Source organism: Nelumbo lutea, chromosome 7 (genome assembly GCF_056320005.1).
Source record: "Nelumbo lutea isolate HS-2025 chromosome 7, American lotus-T2T, whole genome shotgun sequence".
Taxonomy (NCBI): domain Eukaryota; kingdom Viridiplantae; phylum Streptophyta; class Magnoliopsida; order Proteales; family Nelumbonaceae; genus Nelumbo; species Nelumbo lutea.
This window is the reverse complement of record NC_142690.1, coordinates 19,812,308-19,833,111: the sequence shown is the minus strand read 5'-3', so window position 1 is coordinate 19,833,111 and position 20,804 is coordinate 19,812,308. Positions and strand designations below refer to the sequence as shown.

Here is a 20,804-nt window from a genome sequence, read left to right as displayed (position 1 = left end):
TAGGCCGATGTGGATTGTTCCCTTTGAATATTGTAGGAGTCGAGGGTTTATGGCCGAAGGTTGTTGACTAAGTGGTGAAGTCTCTTGAAATCTGAGGTATTGCAAGACAAGAAGTGTTAGAGGCCTTGGGTGGGAACCCGAGGCAGAGGTTCCGATGATCAAGTTAGTACGGGGGCAAGAGGAATGGGATCTGGTGCCAAAGAGGGCTTGGAAGAGGGCACTCGTAGGCACTAGGCTCATAGGAGTTAAGTCCTTCTCTTAGGAGTAGAGCTAGAGATGGAATTCAGGGATCCTTTACCTGGAGGGGGGCACCTTGTATTTATACTTGAGCTCTCGGGAGGTAGGTGGAGATGGACACCCCCGATGAATAATGTACGACGGGGTCAGTGGGCATTGCGGGGATGTAGGGGCACTCTGCTGTTGGATCCATTCGAGGGGAGCAGGGTAGCCCCTACTGTATCGAATCGCGGCCCCAAGTCTAGCACTCGTGGCCTGGGCCTCCCAGCCTGAAATGGGTTGGGCTGGGTTGGGCTACCCTACATCAGTCTCATTAAAATAATAAAACAAAAAGGACGTAGGCATGGTTCAAAATATTGATAAGCCCTTATGTATCAACAAGGTTATATCGGCACTTAAAATAACACGCTTTTATGTTTTTTTTTTCAAAATTTGGTTTTTAGACCTATTTTTAATCATATTTTTCATTAAAAATAGGTCGTATCCTGAAACACCTATATATAAGCATATGGTGAAGCCACCGATTGAACCTTGGACCCAAGTGAATGCAAAAGATGGACATATTTGAGTTCACTGGTAAGAGAGAATCATAAATAAAAGGCAAATGAAAACCCAGTGAATGGACTGAAAAGTAGCTACATCATTAACCGAACTCTGAGAAACTAAGCAAAGATCAAAGAATTCACAGTGTGTATTGTTGTATCTCATCTCAATGCTACCCGATGAGGGCAGATTTGGCCCTCCAGTGAAACTGCGACACGTGGCACCTCGTGATAACTAGGAAAACACCCAACCAACAAACTTATGAAGTTGGTGACCCACCCGGGCACCAGTCTGGCCGGCCTAGTGCGACCTGCACGCGGCCTGACGCGCGGCACAGGCGACCTGCGCAACGCGCACGCGGCCTGTGCGAATTGCGCGCGGGGCCTAGCGCGCAGCCTGCGTGCGGCGTGCGGCCTGTGCGACCTGGCCGACCTGGACCAGCCTAGCGCATGATCCAGCCAAGCCGCCCATAAGGCGCCCACCGACAAACCTGGCCTAGACACTGACTCGCCGACTGACACAGGTGCCAACTTGACGACCTGGTCTAGACACTGACCCGCCGACTGACACAGGCGCCGACCTGACGACCTGGCCTAGACACTGACCCGCCGACTAACGCAGGCGCCCCCTGACAACCCGGCCCAGGCGCCGACCTGGCCGCCTGACACAAGCGCCTTCCTGACGACCTCGAGGAGTTCACCACCGTACCCCGGTTCTGACAGGATGCGTCGAGTCTTACTGTTTGGAGGCTTTTCACCCACCTAACCTGCGAGGACTCCGGTATATAATGACCTCACCCCCCAAAGGGGAGGGGGATGAAAAAAGGGAAGTAACTCTGCTCTCTAGCTCTCTCATATTATCTTCAAAGCTCTTTACAATAAGAGTGCTAACTTAAGCGTCGGAGAGCCCCCACCGGGAAAATACCCTCAGGACCTCTGATTCAGTTCTCGCAGGTCCTTCAGCTCCCGCCACCTACAAAGAGGAGGAAAAGATGGAGTTCTCGGAGGTCCCTCAGCTCCCGCCACCTACAAAGAGGAGGAAAAGATGGAGTTCTCGCAGGTCCCTCAGCTCCCGCCACCTACAAAGAGGAGGAAAAGATAGTTCTCGCAGGTCCCTCAGTTTCCGCTGCCTACAAAGGAAAGAAGACCACCTCATGCTGAGGGCAGTCGGATTGCGCCGCACCAGGGAGCTCCAGCATTCTCTAAGTCACCGGCCGCCTAGTAGGCAGTTCGCTACTAGGCAGTTCGCCACCAGGCAATTCGCCACCAAGAAGTTCGCCACCAGGCAGTTCGCCACCAGGCAGTTTGCCACCAGGCAATTCGCCACCAGGCAGTTCACCACCAAGCAGTTCGCCACCAGGCAGTTCGCCACCAAGCAGTTCGCCACCAGGCAGTTCGCCAGCAGGGAGTTCACCACCAGGCAGTTCGCCACCAGACAGTTCACCACCGGGCAGTTTGCCACCAGGCAATTCGCCCCCAGGCAGTTCTCCACCGAACAGTTCGCCAGTAGGCAGTTCACCACCAAGTAGCTCATCACTAAGGCACGCCACCACCGGGTCAAATAACAAGGTACTTAGCCAAAAAATTTTACATCACAAAACATTGGTACGTGGCCGAAAACGGTTACATCACTACCCATTATTCAGAAGATAACTTCCTCACAGAATTGTAACAAATAACTTTCGTTGTCCTCGAGAATTAAGGAAAACGAGACAAAGGGTTCAAATTTAACCAGCTTCATTACTACAAGAAGCTTAATTTAATTTATCACAAGCATGTTAATAGAAAAAGTTTAAAAAATACACAAGAAATTAAAAAAATATAAAAATTTAAGATTTAAGAATACATAGGAAATTTTCATCAACTACATAAAAAAATATAAAGAGACAAAAGTGCGAAGGAATAGAGGAGATTTGTCTTAGAGTGAAAGAGAGAACACTGTAGCAAAGGTGGTTTCAGTCGTCGCTGAAACTTGGTCAGTTCTTAGCATGGTCATTAGTTAGTTCGTTCTCTAAGGGTTGGATAACAACAACCATAAGTATGTGAGAGAGAGAGAGAGTCACAGAGCATTGGACAGAAAGCTTGCACAATGAGTAGTGTCTTCTTTCAAGGGTAGTTTTGACATTTTCAAAAGCTGTAAGTGGTACATTTCATCACGTGATACATATAACTGATGGACTGTTAATGATGGAGACATATTTTGAAAATTCAGATACTATAGAAACACGTTTTAAGGTTTGGGACCGACTTGGCACAACCCCTACATGGTATTAATCAGTAATTTTCCCTAATATATAATATTTGGATAATGTATAGTTTAATTTATTATAGAATTCAATATATAAATTTGATCCAACTCTGATTTAAGGATCCATTTAGTTTGCAATCAAAATGGGAATAGAAATCAAAATCTCTTAAAATTGGAATCCAAATGGTCTATTCCCATAATACATTCAGATAGGAAACAAAATTAGAATACATTGAAATAGGATTTCATTCCCAAGAGAGGAGGGAATGACCATTTCCTCAAATGGGGAAATGTAATTCTTACAAGAATGGGGATGGGATTTTGATTCTATCCAACTAAATAGTTGGAATTAAAATAGGTCATTCCAATTTCAATTCTAGATCCTTATTTCTTCAAACCAAACAAGCCCTAAATCTTATAGATAAGATTCTATTCAGATTTGATGAACCAAATTAGGATATATGCCCCCATTTGATTTGAACCATTTGCAAAATTCATTGAAGGAGTGGGTGGGTAGAAGCTTGGGTCAAAAGAACCCATAACCAACAATACATATTATAACCAAAAGATTTTCTTCTTCCTCTTCTTATTCTTATCGGGTGAGGGGAGCCACTTAGATGGTTTTGTGCAAGCCTTTTTTTAGTAGCTTCACCCTGCAACGGCATATAAAGTAAGCCTTGCCAAATAGGCCCTTAAAAACTGATATGGACATTAGGCCATAAAGATGCCTATCCCAAGTCCCAACTGAACAGTTTGCTTTGGAGAGGGCTCAGCTGAAGATTCTACTAAGGGTATATTTGGTTTCTAATTGGAATTGGAATAGAAATCTTTCAGAATTAGAATTGGAATGGTTTATTTTCATAGTCTGTTTGGCTCAGATAAGAATGAGAATAGAAATTAGAATAACAGTAATGTGATTTCATTCCCAAGGAAGGCAGAGGGAATGAGCATTCCCTCAAATGAGAGAATGGAGAATGACATTCATCTAAGAATGGGAATGGGATTCCGATTCTGTCTAATCAAACAGTTGGAATCAGAATAATCCATTCCAATTCTGGCTCCAAACCCTATTCCTATGAACCAAACGGGATCTAAGTCTATTCAACTGATTTGAAGCGCTCCCGAGAAGCTATTCAAAGAAGTTGAAGGGGACAACCCTTCAAATGAGGGCCCCATATGGGAGAGTTCAGCTGAAGATTCGATTAACCATGTTCAATTGCTTTGAAACGCTCTGCATAAACTATTCAAAGAGATTGTAGCAGACATATATAACAAAGCTTATACGCTGCAAATGGGATCTCCTGCCCACAAGAACTCTTCCTACGCCTACCCACAATACACTACCCCCCGTGAATTGAGAACATCTCCCCATGCATAATACTATGCAGAAGATGAGATGTTCTCAATGTGTGGCTGCGACAAAAGTGGGTAGAGTTCTCATGGGTAGGAGATTTGGACTTCGCTGCAGATGGGATTTCCTGCCCACAAGAACTCTTCCCATGCCTATACGCTATCCATGTAGGGTTTACCTTCAAAAGCCAAAGCCACTACATTTCACAAATTTGGATTAGTTGAACATGATGGTTGTTCAGCTAGCTGTGGAACCAATGATAAAGTTCCACGCCAATAATAAATTCATGGAGCCCACTATGAAAAGTGCAAGTCCCATATATTTTATTACTGGCATGGAACCTTATCATTGGTTCATCTATCAAAAAAAAAAAAAAAAGAAAACTTATCATTGATTCCACAGCTTGTTGATAAAGGTGTAAATCGACTCGTGTTGCTTGTGGCCTAGCATAGCCCGACACAATTTTGAGACAACTCGGCCCAACCCAATGGTCCATGGGTCATGCTAGGCTTGGGGTTTTAGGTCAGCGGGTTGGGCTATGCTTATCGTGCCGTATCACCCATGGCCCGTGGCTTGGCACAACCCGGCATGACCCATATATATTATATATAATATATAATATATCATATAAATTATAATTATATAATAATATATAGTATATAATATATTAATAAAATAAACAAACTTTTTCAAAATTTTATACTATTTTGTTTAATCATTCTATATATAAGCAATTGTATGTATCAAAAATCATATAAATTAAAATTTTAAGTTTTATTTTCAAATTTTTTAAATAAATAACTTTGACTCTTGAACAACAATCATGATCCCATCATTATCGGTTAACCCATCCCAAATGGGGCCGTTTATGAAAACTATGAAAAGCCTAAAGGGGTAGTGGTTCAGCCAGCCCTATGAGTAGATTATGTTCTGAAAAAGGTGATTTTAAATAAAAGCTGAAATGTTATATGCTTCTTGATCGAATACCGCTTCAATGATTGTCAATATATTTTTCATTTTCTTGTAAAAACAGCAACGGTATCGTGGTGTAGTTGGTTATCACGTCAGGCTAATACACTGAAGGTCTCCGGTTCGAGTCCGGGCGACGCCATTGGTTGCGGGGCAGTTGGGAGAGCGTCAGCCTGAAGATCTGAAGGTCGCGTGTCCCGCATATATCGTTTTCGAACTTTTTTATTTGTAATTTTTCAATTGTTTAAATTATTTTATTAATAATGTACAATAATATTTTGAAGTTTTATTTATTAATAATATTCAACATTTCAATGTATAAATTAGATTTAAGGATCTGTTTGGTTTGTAGTCTAAATTGAAATCAGAATCAGAACCCATGGTTTTCAAAATAGGACTGGACCGGACGATTGAATTGGAAAACCGGAAACCGGTCAGGTGACTGGTTTCATTTTTCTCCAAAAATCGTTGATTTTGGTCAACAAACCGCTGACCCAGGTGGTTAACCGGTTATTTATTTATTTATTTTTGTTAGACCCAGTAATTGGACCCCTGACCAGTTCGATCTCTGGGCCGGTTTTAATAACCATGTTAGAACCAATGTCCCTTGGAATTAGAATTGAAATGGTTTATTCTGGGTTTGGAACAAGAATCTAAATCAGAATTGGAACAAGCTGGAGTGGGATGCCATTCCGAACGAAGGGGGAGGGAATGACCATTCCCTTAAATGGGGGAATGTCATTCTGAAAGGACTTAGAATGGGATTCTAATTCCACCCAATTAAATAGTTGGAATTAGAATGACTGATTGTAATTCCATATCCCTATTCTTGCAAACCAAAAAAGCCCTAAATCTTGTGGACAAGATTTTATTCAGATTTGATGAATCAAATTAGGATATTTGCCTAATTTGATTTGATCCATTTGTGGGTAGAAGCTGAGTTAAAGCATCCACAACAAAAAATACACATTATACTTGAACAACCAAACCTAGGGGTGCAAATGCATTGGATCATGATCCGATTTGATTCAATGTCTGATCCCATTTTATTGGATTTGGATATCCCCATTTTGGATCAGATGATAGGATCCGATGAAAAACCGAATTGAATTTGGATCACCTCTTATTCGATTCGATATACATACATATATATATATATATATATATATATATATATATATGTATGCTATTTAGTTATTTATATTATTATTTAAAAAAAAACATGTATATATATGATGAAAATTGTTGAAAAGATGCTTGTATTTTTGTTTTTCTTTATTTAAATTGTTACATTTTATTTTTTTAATAGTTCATTAATTTTTTAAAAAATGCAGTCAAACCAAATCAGATCAAAATATTTGACTTCCTCTTCGAATTCGAATTCAAATCCCTGTTTGTGAGATCTGATCCTCTTCATAGTATTAAATCAAATTCAGATATACCATGATTGGAATCCAATCCAGTCTATTTGCATCATTAACCAAACCAAAAGATGTTCTTCTTCTTCTTCTTGGGTGAGGAGACCACTTAGATGATTCTTTGTAAGCATTTCTTTAGTAGCTTCTTTGAACAACAGCATTTAAAAGTAAGCCCTTCCAAATAGGCCCTTAAAAAACCGGTATGGAAATTGGGCCATAAAGGCTAAAGCTGTCTATCCCAAGTCCTAGCTAAACAGTTTGCTTTGGAGATGGCTGAGTTGAAGATTCTTCCAGTGTTTAGTATGGCTTCTGTTTATTTGAAATCCGGTGCCAGTTCATTGCCATGTTGGTGTTTGTCACAAAATGTTATTTGGCAAGCCTACTTATCAAGCAAACGTTTCTCTCAATTTATGTGTAAGCCAACCATTGGGGGAAACTTCACTTTAATATTTCCCCTAGCACCAAGGTGTTTATTTACCATTCTACCTATGTGGAACCTAATGGCATCTAATGGTGCCTAGTTGTCAAACAACGGTAGATAAACATTTATCAACCACTTTTTCTCTGTTTTGAAGACAAATCAAGTACAAATGCTTTTCAAATAAACGAAAACCATACCAAACATCATCTAAGTTTGTTTAGCTAATTTGAAGCATCTCCATAAGCTAATCAAAGAGGTTAAGGGGACAACCCTTCAAATGAGGGCCTCATATGGGAGAATTCAACTGAAGATTCAACTAACCTGGTTCAATTGCTTTGAAATGCCCTACATAAACTATTCAAAGAGACTGAAGCATATATAACAAAGCTTATATGCAATGTTTTAAAAACAACCCAAAATTGGAACCACTTTGGCCATCAATTTTTAGGTTAGTGGTTAGACCATGGATTTTAGAACCGACCTGAAGATAGGGGTCTGGTTATCGGATCGAACGGTCAGCCCATTCTAACAAAAAATAAAAGAATAAAAAAAAAATTGGTCAAAGCTGTTTTAATGGTTCGGACAATTAACCATCTGTGTCATTGGTTTGCTGACCAAAATCAATGGTTTTTATGGAAAATCCCGTTTTGGGGAAAACCAGAACCAATCACCTGACCTGTTCCTGGTTTTTTCGGTCCGACCATCCGGTTCAGTCTGATTTTAAAAACCATGGGTTAGACTATTTGTTTCGAACAGATGACACACTCCAAATTAAAAAATTAGAAATAATTAAAATAAAAATAGCCAAAAACTATTATCCAAGTCGAATGGATTGACGATTTGACCACCTAGGTCAACAAGTAGTTGACTAAATCAACAATTTTTAGCAAAAGAACACGTTAAGAGTGAAACGGAACCAATTGTTTAAACGGTTCTCAAGCCGAATGATCCAACTGTACGAGTCAATAAATTAAAAAAACATTACTTGTATGTCATCCACGTGGCACGTGGGGGTTCATCTTGAAAAGCCAGAAGCCACGGGGAAAAAGGTGATTTTAAATAAATGTGAAATATTATATTGCTTCTTCATGGAGTGTGCCTCATTGGTGGGATGTTTATATTCTCTTATGAAATGTCTAAATTTACCTAATACATACAACGGTTTGGTAGTGTAGTTGGTTATCACGTCAGTCCAACACATTAAAGATCTGAAGGTCGCGTGTTCGATCCACGCTCACCACAATTTTCTCTTTTCAGTTAATTTAATTTTAGGGAAAAGTGCTCTGCACTCACTGCAAAATTATGAATTACAGCCCCCGTTGTCTAGTAGGCTAATAGCCCCCTATAACCCGCGTCACTCTAACACAATCCCTTGCACGCTCATCACGTTCCCTTATGATTTTTGCTACTTTGTAACGACCCTCTCTCTAAAGGGGCTTATGCACTGAACTCGCTGCTTTAAGACTCATGTAGAGTCCTTAACTCATTCCGTAAACGGCCTGTAGTCAAGCTCCGTAGACTACACTTGACGCGAGGTTTTGAGCCTCGACTCGTGAAGCACGAGGGAAGGCAGATCAATATAAGACTCTTTACGGCCCCTTTCGACTCTCTTTAAGACTCGTGTTTGTATTTCACTCGACTCTGTGTTTTGAACCGAACAACCATTAATTAATTAGAGGTAAGTGTTCGGTGACATTCTTAGTTCAAAGTGGCACCGAACCTATATCTATACTATACAAACAATATTCCAGAGAGAGAGAAGAAGAAAGGAATCGTGGTGGCCGCAAATACCAGTTTCCATTCTCCTTATTAATAAAAGTGCTACTCCTTTTGAGTAAAAAAGCGATAGCTTTCGGGCGGCCTACACGCTTTCCCCCTGCTCAGGCGGTACAGTGAACATCTTTGAATTTAGCTTGAAGAGAACCAAGCCTTTTATTGTTTGGTCCCCATGCCATCCTCATCCAGTCACCTTTGTCATCCAGCCTTACTAGATTAGTCCTCTGAATGCCCTTTCCCCCTGGATTGTGGCTCATCGTTCAAATGCCTGCCGACGGCAGATTAAATGAAAGAAGAAATGGGGGGCTCTTTTAATCGATCTAGTTGCATGAAAAGGGATGAAGGGTTAAGTCATTCCGAGTCAATTTTGTGGAATTCGATCAATGGCTTATGGAATAACCATATAGACTTCAATAGTTAGAGTAGGAGGCCTCAGAGACAGACGATTTATGGAAGGCCAAGCCAAACTCTGATGGAGTAAGGCCCGTTCTTCTTTTTTTCATTTACTTATACTATGAAATTTCGACTTTCGCTCTTTGCAGCTCTTGCTCTATGAATTGCTGCTTCTTTTCTTTCATTTTGATATGGTATTTGGATAGGCGCTTATTGATACGGTCAAGATCGATCTTCTTCTCCTCTTTTTCCTTGCCTTTGCATTGTTGCCGAAAGGCTTTGATTCGACTCAACCATAGATCTTTCAAATAAAGTAGCACTTCTTTGGCATTGCAACAACAGGAGTAGAGCGAGAGATAAATGAAAACCCTAGGGAGCTTCAAAAAGCGGTTGAGTTGCTTCTTTTGCATCTCCTTTATGCCATTGTCAAGCTCTTGATTTAGCTTTCGCTTAAAGCGCTTGATGGGCGCCCTCATCTCTAAGGCTCCCTCCCGCTTGATGGACACCAACACTCCTAAGACCAGAGTCGCACAAGGGATTGTAGTCCCTCTAATGAGCTCATGACTAGTTGCTTCTAACTTGATGGTATCCAAGGCTTCACGAAAGAGCTTTTGAAAGCGTTGACTTACGCTTTCCGAGCCTACCCCTTGTAGAATACCGAAGAGCATATCGTCCGCGTATCTAACATACCTGAGTTTGTCCTCCTGCTCTAGAATGGATCGGATCATTAAATCGAATTGGTGCATGAAGACATTCATAAGAATAGGAGATAGCGGACTGCCCTGCGGTATGCCTTTTGAATTGGAGGCATAGCTCTTTCCTTCCTTATCCCGGATATCGGTTGTTAAAAAAGCAGTAATTAATCGACAAAAGCTCTCGTTTCCTTGCCCAATATGAAATTGTGCGGTCGAATTCAGTAATGCATGATCTATATTATCAAAGCAGCCGACGATGTCCGCTTTAATTAGTCGATCAACCCCCCTCAACATGGGCATAGAATGTTAGAGCCCCACGCCCTTTTCTAAAACCATGTGAGTAGGTTAGGAAAATGCTTTCAAAAACAAACCCTACTTAACAGCAGGGAGAGAGCATCCATCACAACTAGATCAATCTTATGAGGTTGGGTTATCGGTCTTAGCTTTCCCGGTTTATTCGGTTTTGGAATAAAGGATCGATGCATCACCGAAAAACGGTATGCCCCCTTAAGTAATGAATACCGTATTTCCTCGACCTTCGGCTTATCTAGGAGCGGATAATGCCTCCGGTCTCGGTCCCAAAAAAGATAAACAAGCTGACACAAGCAAGGCATTAAGTTCCGCCTTGTCTTAGTCGCATCCATTAACAAAGCCTCCATTTTATCCATCTTCTCTTTATCCACATCTCCTTCCACTCGACGTCTGCATCCATACTTGCGAAATTGGAAATAGCAATATTGATTACTGTAGTAGTAAAGGTTGTTGTTGTTCATGTGGTTTTTCATGTTGACTTCTTTCCACGTCTTGGTTGTTTCATCTGGGGCTGGTTCTGAATTTAGAGGCTGGGTTTTGAAACGAGTGAATTTGGTGGGGTAGGAAGAAAGAATGTAAATACATTCATCTCTAAAATCGCTAACAGAAGCGTTCGCAAATCTGACATTTGCTATGCTTCTTGCGATGCTCGCTTCATTACGTGAGCGTAGCTTGCTAATGCTGCTCACTGCATAAGCTATTTCTTCTTCGCTTCGCTTCGCTTCGCTTCGCTTCGCTTCGCTATGCTACGCTACGCTACGCGCGCTTACATGAATTGGTAAAGGCCTTACTCAATTCCTTACAAAGAAAGGAATTTACGATCTTCAAGCTCGCTTAACCCCGCTGCTTAAATGGCCTAGAGGGCCGTTTAAGAAGAGTTGTGCTTAAGCGAGGAGCTCTTGTTTGCAATGCTACGGCACTACAGGTCTTTTTATGTGGGCCGAAGGCCACTTAAAATGGCCTTGTAGGCCACTTTTGATAGTAGGAAGGGACGCTCACTTCGTGAGCTATTGCTGCGCTTCGCTACGCTCGCTTCGCTCCCTCTCCCTATTAGCTCGCTCCGCTCGCTTAACTACGTGCGCTACGCTCACCGCGCTCGGGAGCACCCAAGTCAATTTGGTTTCGAGCATGTGAGTTGGTTGATCACAGTTTTAACTTCATGTGTAAAGCATATTGCCCATTCAGTAATTTGGGTTGCTTCGAGAGCCTTATCGGTCGGCTAGCCAAACAACCAAGTCGCCTTTCTCCTTCGAATTGGCAGGCGACTCCTTATCCCAAAGCGCGGCTTTCTTCATTCTTTTTAGCCTGCGATTTCGGCCTCTCATTTCAAAAAGGAGAAAATCAGTATTGACGGCAGAGGGTCCCGCCTGAAGTTCTTCTCTTGGGATGAGAAGATAAGTCTTATGCGAGAATTCATGGAATGGCAGCTTAGCACTACTATATCATGTTAGTAGTGTTGAGCTTCACTTCTCAAACCAAAAGCCGGAGTGCTAACGCGCGCACTTCCATTTTCTCGCGCCGCTCGATCTAGCGCGTTAGCGCGTGCATCTGTTTTGAAGCTTGGTTATTAGGGGCCCTTTCTCCCTTAACCGTAGATGGCTTCTCGTGACCATCACTTTTCGCTCGGCGCCTAATGACGGGCTTGATGCGCAAGGCTCCCGCCCCGGAGCAGTGAGTCGGATTGCCTACGATTTTCGCCCTCCTTTCAAAAAGAGTTGAGAGAGTTTCCCGACCGAACGAAATCGACAATTGACATAGGGAAAGAGACTTTGATCGAACTGACCCCTAGCTTCAATGTCCCTCGAGTCGATTCCGTGTCGACTCAGTCGTCTAAATTGATGTTGCATCAATATGCTTTTTCGATTCTTTCCTCGTCATTTGATCATTCTCAACTGATTCCAAAGGAGGGGCCCCTAACAAGATTTAGCTTGACCTTTCTTCCAAATGTCAGGGTCTTGTCTGACCAGCATTAGCCCCCTCGGTGGTTGCGGTGACTTGCAGCTTAGGATCTGCACGTTTGGCTGAACGTTCCGTTGTTTGGTTGGTGGGGAAATAAAGTAGAATGAATCCCTCTCCGGAGAAGTCCAGCGACACTCACTCGTATCGGCTGTGTCCTCCCTGTACAATGTGGCCGAGAGGCCTTTTGCTCATAGCGAGCTATCGCGCTCCGTTAATGCAAATAGGGGCGCAACGGCTTCTTTTTCTGCTCTAGTTCTCACTTCGCGTATCTGCGCTACAAGATCTTGCTTTCGCAAAAAGGCGGAGGCACCACTCACCACTTCTTGATAGCGTACCGGACCTGCGTTTGAACGGGATTAGATTGAAAGCCGGGCCCGAGAACCTTTGCTTGGAAGCACCTTGCCTTCTTTGGTTTGAAACCTGTGCCTAGCCTTTCTGCCTTGCCTTTTGAACCAGACCCGAGCCCTAGAGTAGAGCTTTGCCTGAGCTGAGCCTTTTGCCTTTAGCCTTTGGCACCTCTGCCTGGACCAATCTCGTCTGGAGCAACTAAAACCAACTCTGTCTGCTCTAAACCAACTAGATCTATTGATTCCTCCGCTGGACTAACTGCTTCCTCTGCTTTTGGTATCCCTGCGACTTGGGAAAGAGACCAGCGCACTTGACCACTGCGATCGATCCGATAAACCAAAGCATCCTGGCCTCCGGCCAACCGACCAACCATTGAGAAGGGAACAAATAGGGGAGATTGAATTCTTCTCTCTTGTCTTTCAACCCGCCTCGGCTTCGCCTTCCACCTTATTAAGCTTTGGACTTCCACCTTCAGCTAAGCACCTAACCCGTGGGACGGGACCTTCGGTCTAGCCTTTCTTTGTTCGGGTACGGGACCGACCTTCTCTTTTGTTTGTAATTGGACTTGCCCGAAACAAAGGAACCTTGGCGTGAGAACCCACCCGAGTTGGTAACCCTACACTTTCACCTAAGCTTTCACCTACGTTTTCACCTACGATTTCTCCTTCGTCTTCTTCGCCTAGCCTTTCTTTGGGACCTCGCCTTTCTGGACCTAGCTTTAGAACAGGACCGAGTCTTGCTTCTAGCTTTGAACCAGCGATAGGGACGACCTCGGCTTTCGAACCGAACTATGTAGCTGCTTCGCCTTGAATGTGCCTAACTAGCTTTTCGCCTTCCGCTTTTGAACCTGAGAAAGCAGGTTTGCTTTTGAACCTTAGACTTCAACCACAGGCACTGGCTCACTGCCTCGAACTAGCTCACAGGCTTTACTTTCCCTGCTACGTACGAGACAGGAGACGAGACTGGGCCGACTGCTTAGACGAGAACAAACAAAAAGGGGAGATGAAAACCCGTTCCCGATTGCCTTTGATTCTCATTGGAATGGGACCTCCTCGGCTTCGCCTTTGAAATCGGAGACTGTTCCAAGTTCCTACTGAGATAGGCAAGCAACGACTTTTGGTCGACTTAAGCCAACTAGACTTATTGCTTCGTCTTATGCTTTTGGTATCTGTCTTTCCATCCAGCTTTGTTGTTTGCTTTGGGACCTGTTCCACCTTCAGTTTGGGATCTTAGGTTTGGGACCTTTGTTTGTACCTTGCAAACCTCTTTAGTTGCTACGAACCTAACCCTCGGCGGTTACGCCTCCAGAGTTTACGCTTTATCCAATCCAATTCCTGCCTTTGATGAGCAAAGAAGAAAACTCTTATAGGGATGCAAAAGCCCTCTTTCACTTCTCGGAGTATCACAAATTGGCTGCTCACTCAGTAGTGGACTCACCATAGCGCGCTAAAACAGAATGGACAGGACATGTAACCAATCCCCATCCGACAAAGGCAAGGCGAAGAGCTCCGCGAATGGAAGAAGCAGGCAGGGATAGATAGAATTTGGTAGGGAAAAGTGCTTTGTTGGACTTGTTCCCAGGTGAGATCAAAGATCTTTCAACGCGTTGATTTCCTACTAAAGAAACTGGGCTTCTATCAGGAGTTTTATCTTTAAGGGTCGAAAACTCTCGCTTTATGCTTGAGAAACAGCCTTCCCGGCGATCTGCTTCATGAATTGAAGGGTGGAACCAAGGAAGACAACTGAATACCGGGAATTCAAAGAGAAGGATTTCCAGAGGTAAATATCGGGCATTGAGCCCGCCTATCATAAGTATGAGTTGGGAGAGCGAGATAGAGACAAATACCCAATGGACGGTGAAAAAGCTTTCCTGCACGCAGGAACCTTCCTTCTGTCTTGCAGCCTTGATGCTCAGTTCTATTCTCCCGCACACCCGCTCTTGCAAGGCTAGCCGGGAGGGAGGTGCTTTTTCGGGTTTGGTTTGCCTAGATAGGAAGTGCGCTTGCAGTGCTTCTAGTAACGATTTTGAAGTGCAATATCTTTCTGTTCCAGGGGCTTCTTTCTTCGGCTTAAAAGCTAGGGCTTGTGGTTCGTTATCAGTACCTGTTTTAGAGCGATGTAACCTCGTTGTCCGCCTCTCAATGTCCGGGTCTTTCCCCTGCCCTCTCTCTTGATGTGGTGCCTTTCACTCTGCTCTGTCAACACTTTATCGCAATGCCGGAAGGTAGGATTTCAGGTTTTTTCCCAAGCTATGAATCTTCATCAATGGCATAGTAATAAGAGATAAAGAAATTTTGTATTTGATGTTCCATCCGCAAACACGACGAAAAAGGCCTCCCTCAAGTGCTAGCGTACAAGAAGGCGCTTTCGGCAGTGAATCACATCCTGGCTCACAAACCAGGAGATCTGGGGGCTTTTGCCCGCTCATCATCAATCCCATTCTACTACTCTGTTAGTACCAATTCTTACTCTTGTCAGTCTCCGAGGGACATCGAAGACTTGGAACTACATCGAAAGACAATATTCATTGCCTCACTACCATCTCGAGAGAAGCAATCGGCTTGGGATGAATGTCATTGGTTCTTTTCCTCTCTTTCCCTCTCGCTCGACTCAGATAATGATGAAGCTCGAGCTCATCTCTTGGGAAAAGGAACAAAGGAGAAATGGTTGAAGTCAGCGAGTGACTGTTACTCCGGGTAACTGCGGGCCCCCCGGCGGCAAAGACTTGGGGAGCTCCTTGGGTTGTTTGATCACATTGAGGTTCTTCATGTACGTCGGTAGGGACCCAGAGAGCTGCCTTCGCTTCCTAACTACCTCTTCCGTGGATCGAATCACTATGCGTTATCTTCCGAACCGGTTGTTAAGCATATCCGTAAGCCTCTTCAGCGATTTAGAAAAAATAGCGGTTAGTTTTTTTGTTATGGTGGAGAGTGGTATATTCTCCCTCTCTTTCGTTCGGGACATCAAGCATATCGGACTGAAGGCGAATCACACAAACCCTTCGATGTTGAAAAAATGAAAACCTCGGGCTCGAGGACGGTCATTGGTAACACCGTTCTCAAGTGTTGCCTAAGAACCCGGTAATTTCTTTTTTTTTTTTTGAGTGAAGTGACCCATGGGTATGGGGCACGAACACTATAACAAGAGAAGGTTTCAGAGTTCAAGGAGAAGGGAGCTTACTCCGCTTAGAGAGACTGATTCTTGCTCTCCCAATTCAAGAAGACGGAAATCACCGGTTGGGTTGGTCCAACCAAGAAAGACATGGAAAATTTTCGATTCCGCGCATCTGAGATTTCCTGGTATTCCCACATTGATTTTTTCTAAGACAATCAGTCCGCAAGCTTAAAATTTTAACAAGCTCTTTCGTTGCTAAAGGGAAAGACAGAAGGAACTACTGAATCAATCAATCTTTCTCGGGGAATTGTCGAGTTGGAAGATCCCTCCTTGCTCAAGAGAGAGTACCGAGGAGAAGACAATCCAACCTTTGAACAACAAATGCTTTTAAGTCCCGCTTTGTAAGTGAAGGAAAAGTAGTTCCGGTGAGCAGTTTAGTAAGGAAAGTACTCGATGAAAGAAAAGCGTCATAGGGTAGTCGGCTTTAGGAAAGCGAAGCGTCACTAAATTCCCTCTTCTTCTTGTTTCGGGCCCGAGTCCGTATCGACAGGAAAAGATTTTCATTAAATACCGGAGCTTGCAGCAGAGCCAAGACAGAGGAGGGAAAAGAAAAGGTACTCTAGTGTCACGGGTGACTCCTTCATCGCGCCATCAAGCACCTACAGTGAGCCATCCGAGTGCCAGCCACGTGCTTTCATGGTGCCTACATGTGTGTCATGGGTGGGCTTTGCTTGTATTTTGTAAGGGGGACCGCCAATGGCGTAATTGTAATTACTTAGTATGCTTTTCCATTATTTCGATGTTTCATATTGTCACTCCCCCAAAAGCTTAACGTACTCTTTGAGGGGAGGTAGGTAGTCGAGTGAGCTCATAAGCGTGTAAAGGTTAAGCACGAGATTCCCTCGACACTGTACTGTGTGCTTGTGCTTACCACTGATTAATGCAATACAAGTAGCCTTTTGCTAATTAGTGTGCCTTCTTGTTGCCTTTCTGTGTGTGTTTGCTTTGTTTCGTAGGCTTACTCGCCCATTTCGAGTGCCGCACGGGGCCCAAAGATTACCCCCGTGACACTAGGGCAAGTAGGTCGTGAACAAAATCTTCGGGTAGTCGCTCTAAAGGGGAAGCGAACGGAAGTCTGGAAGCAGGAAAGATTCTTGTTCTCTAAAGGTAGTGAAGTGCTCTTTTTGCGATTCCCCGCATCTGCTTATAAAGTCAAGTCTCCCTCCCTAGCTACTAGAACTACAGGAAGGGCTACTAGAGCTACTACCTACTAAAAGAAGTATAGGAAAGAACTACTACGTGGGAATACCCGGCAAAGTCCGATCTACGAAAATAAAAAGTATTGTATTCCGAAGCTATAATAGATTGACTATTACTATTCGATCTATCGGAAGAAGTTTTGTGACTAAAGAAGATCAGCCTACGAAAGGACTTCCTGAACTACTCAACAGAATTAGACTCACGAACTGAGCTAGCCACTCCTTGAGAAGAAAAGGAAAGGTAGGCAGCCTCAAGGATAAGCGGTTGGTTGAGCAACCGAGAAGAGCTACTCGACTAAAAGACGAGAAGAAGCGAGTGAAAAGTAAGGATAGGGAGAGGAAGATGACTATCTAAAGCCGATAGTCCAGTAGGTCCTTGGTTGGCGAGTGGAAGGAAGTGACTCGACCGATAGGTTGAGGGAGTCAGGCAGGTCTGGTTTTTATTCCTAAGAGGTATCTCTTTGAATTTTACTTTCTGCTTCAAGTTCGCCAGCGATGGAAATCTTTCTCGACTCACAGATAAGGGATGTATGATTCCCGAACCTTAAAAAAAGGATGGAGCTCCGCGCATCCCTTGATCTCCGCCTAACTGGGGCTAGGCTAGTTTCAGTGTTTTGTTCCTGACTTGATGGGATGGGAGTCAAAAGGCTTTAAATAAGACCGAGGAGCAAGGTTGAACGAGATTCGCTTTGGTTTTTATGCTTTGACCTTGCTCATATATCAAGGCTGAGTCTAACTCCTTATGTCTTGGAAAGACAGATGTGCTTTCTGATACACTGGACTAAGGTGACTAAACCACAGGACCAGGGATAAGACAGAGACTGAGACAACGATTTGACGAAGACACTGTGTGTGCCCGAATCAAGGAAAGCAACTGTGCCTGAGAAGAAAGAAGGAGATATTGATTTTGAACAGCCTTTAAGAGATAGTGGATGCCACAAGCTTAGGTCCCCAGAGTCTGGATTATTATGTCTCAAAAATGCGTCTTGCTTAGGTTGGAGCAAATGCCAGTATAGTTGCTGTTCTTATGCCGCTATTAGTAGATCAAACGCTCTTGTTCTTTCTCTGATCTTTCGGAGTAGATCTTTCCTTAGTCGAGTCAGATCCGCACCGCAGGTTAATCTATCGTTTTGTGGAGCTTTACTTTACTAATAAGGGCTCGTTGCCCCTCTATGCTTCAAGCTTATGGACACTTCAAGCTCGTATCTTCGCATCTTGCCTTTAGGTTTTATCTACTTGCATGCTGATGAGCGCTTTCCCTCGGGTTCTGTGACTCGAGTAACAGGATAGCGTAGCTAAAGCACAAAAGAACGGCATCTCTCTATCGGATTGCCTTAGCCCTTTGGATCCCATTGGCTTACCCCGACGGTCTTTGTATCGGTATCTCGTTTTGATAGACTTGCTTGCGCATCTTGTCTTTGGTTTGATACACTTCTAGTCCAGCGGCAAGATTAATGTCTTTTATGGGCTTCTCTGTCCCTGGAACAATATCTCCTCTTTTCTGTCTCTTTCTTTTTCAAATAAAGACCTCTTTCTGTCTTCTCGGGCAGTGGATTTGCCAACTTTATTGCTCTTATACCGGTCTGAATTCCTCTTCATCTTGCTCTTCACTTTTGGTTTGTGGATTCTATTTCCCCCTGTGCTTCCATTTTCCCTTACCTCGAGATCGTGCCTTTTTTACTCGACTCGCTCCCTGCTCAAAAAAGTCGATCTTATTCCGGTCGATATGTTTGGAAGTCATGTTCACATCATGAATTTTTCTACCTGTCGCGCTCGCGTCATTCGCTGGCCAGTCGGGAGGATAGTACATTCCAACTCACATGCTTCCCAAACCAAGACTCGGGGGCAACAGCGCGACTGCTAAATCGACTGGATCTGGATCATCCGGAACTACATCTAAATCTCTGACTATGGCGACTAGGACTCTCTTTGGATCACGATTTCAAAATGCCTGGATCGCTCTTCCGGGCCGGGTTGAGCCTTTCAATAGTGCATCGTATGTAGTAGTAGCGAGCAGTTCCTTCCCAGATCGGGAAGCTTGAGCAAGAAATTCCCCCATACAGATAGAGGCGCCTATAGCTTTGCCTCTGGCTTTGCCTTCTTATCCACTACGGGTGAATCTCTTCGATCCGGAATTTAACTATCCCTAAAAAAAGGCTTTGCTGCAGAGCTACTGCAGGAGAATTGTTTATGACTCTGCAATCTCCATTGATGCAAGAGTAGCAGCAGTCATTCAAGACAATGATTGGAAATAGCCTCCAGCTAGATCTGAGGACCTAGTCAAAATTCAAAGTGCAATTTGTATCCCACTCGATCTCTCTTTCTTTAACAGCATCTCTTTTATTACAGTTATCCCAACAGGAAAAGCATCGAGAAATAAGGATACTGAAATCTTTTTAGGCCTAACGAGTGAACTGCCTTACCTTACGAGTGCTAATTAAAGTCTTCCTTTCACTGACATTCAGAGAGAGAAAGGACCCACGGTTCGGTAACAAGGTGATGAAATCCCTTGCCGCTACGCCCTTCTTATTGTCGGAGTTTATCGAGTGTGAAAAGATTCATTGATAGAGGCATATTTAGCAATCTAGCTACCAGAAAGACTTAGCTTAGGTGCGTAGCGCTTAAATAAGAAGAGTAGCCCTCCGTTAATAGCCTCCCTTGAAGGCGGATCTTGTGGCATTAAGAGAAGACTTTCAGTGGGTGGCATGGATGTCTTTAAAGGAGCTTTTAAGCCACTCGAGCTAGGCACTGTGAAAGAGTGAGATAGACGTGTAACATAAATAGAACAGGAAATCGAAGATGCTACGAATCGTCTGCTGTTGAGAATCGTCTTCTTTTTCATAAGCCAATAACATCGAGGCGAGAAGACAAAAAATTCGATTATGACTCTTACAAAGAGACCAGCCATCGTCTTGATGCTGAGAATACTCTCCCTTTTTTTCGGGCCCCTATTTTCACACGAATTCACTCTTCTCCTTTTTCAAGAAAGGGCGATTTTCTTAGGGAAGAAAGGAGATTCTGTGCTAAGAAAGAAGAAAGAGTTTTCTTAACTTAAGCGTTCGTGCCCCATAGCCAATGGCTCACTTCACTCACTAATTGCGTCAGTGAAGAAAGAAATCCAAACCTATAAGTTTCAGTGGGACAGAGACCGAAAGCCCCAAGTTACAAAGATAAAATCCTATTCCCATTTCTTTTGTGAGGCCACTCCTCTTTTCCAATTCCAAACAGATAGATTTAAGAAGCGCACCAGGACGCTTTCAAAGTTTCTTCGGGATACGACAGTTGCCGATGTTAAAAACAGAGCAAAAGACTAATTTACGCATGATTCCCTTTATGTCCAAGAAGCTAATGAAAGTGGTGACAGCTAGACATGGGAGTGAAACAAAGTCAGAGCAACAACCATGGAACCCGCCTAGCTTACGGAAGACTATGCCGCCAACCAATGTGGCCGTACCCAGAAAAAGTAGTTGGACCAGCGAGACTTTTCCGAGGTTGCCAAGCGTGACTAAAGGGAAATCCTTGTTCGAAAAAGAAATGAAATGGAGCTCGAGCAGCACCTGATGAAAAATCTACTCATCCGCGGGAATGGGAGCAAACCCATTCAAATCGTCAAGGGTTTGATGGGGACCAATAGCCTTTATGGTCTTCTTTCAGCCTCCCAAGGACAGTCAAAGCCCTATTTTCTTCGGTCTCCCGAAAAGGGTTTAGGTCATATTTTCAGGGCGCGGCGCGGGGTTTAGTTAAGTGTCGTGATTTGCAGTT

General features: G+C 43.6%; 1 long non-coding RNA gene and 1 other non-coding gene across 2 annotated transcripts; both read left to right on the top strand.

The window, feature by feature from the left end:
- The first annotated feature begins 5,415 nt into the window (after nt 1–5,415).
- Nucleotides 5,416–5,489, top strand: TRNAI-AAU (transfer RNA isoleucine (anticodon AAU)). Its single transcript has one exon. It is a non-coding gene; the product is annotated as a tRNA-Ile (tRNA).
- Nucleotides 5,490–11,882: 6,393 nt separating this feature from the next.
- On the top strand, nt 11,883–16,749 carry LOC148845504 (uncharacterized). Its single transcript, XR_016102272.1, has 2 exons — nt 11,883–14,448; nt 14,722–16,749. It is a non-coding gene; the product is annotated as an uncharacterized LOC148845504 (long non-coding RNA).
- Nucleotides 16,750–20,804: the final 4,055 nt, after the last annotated feature.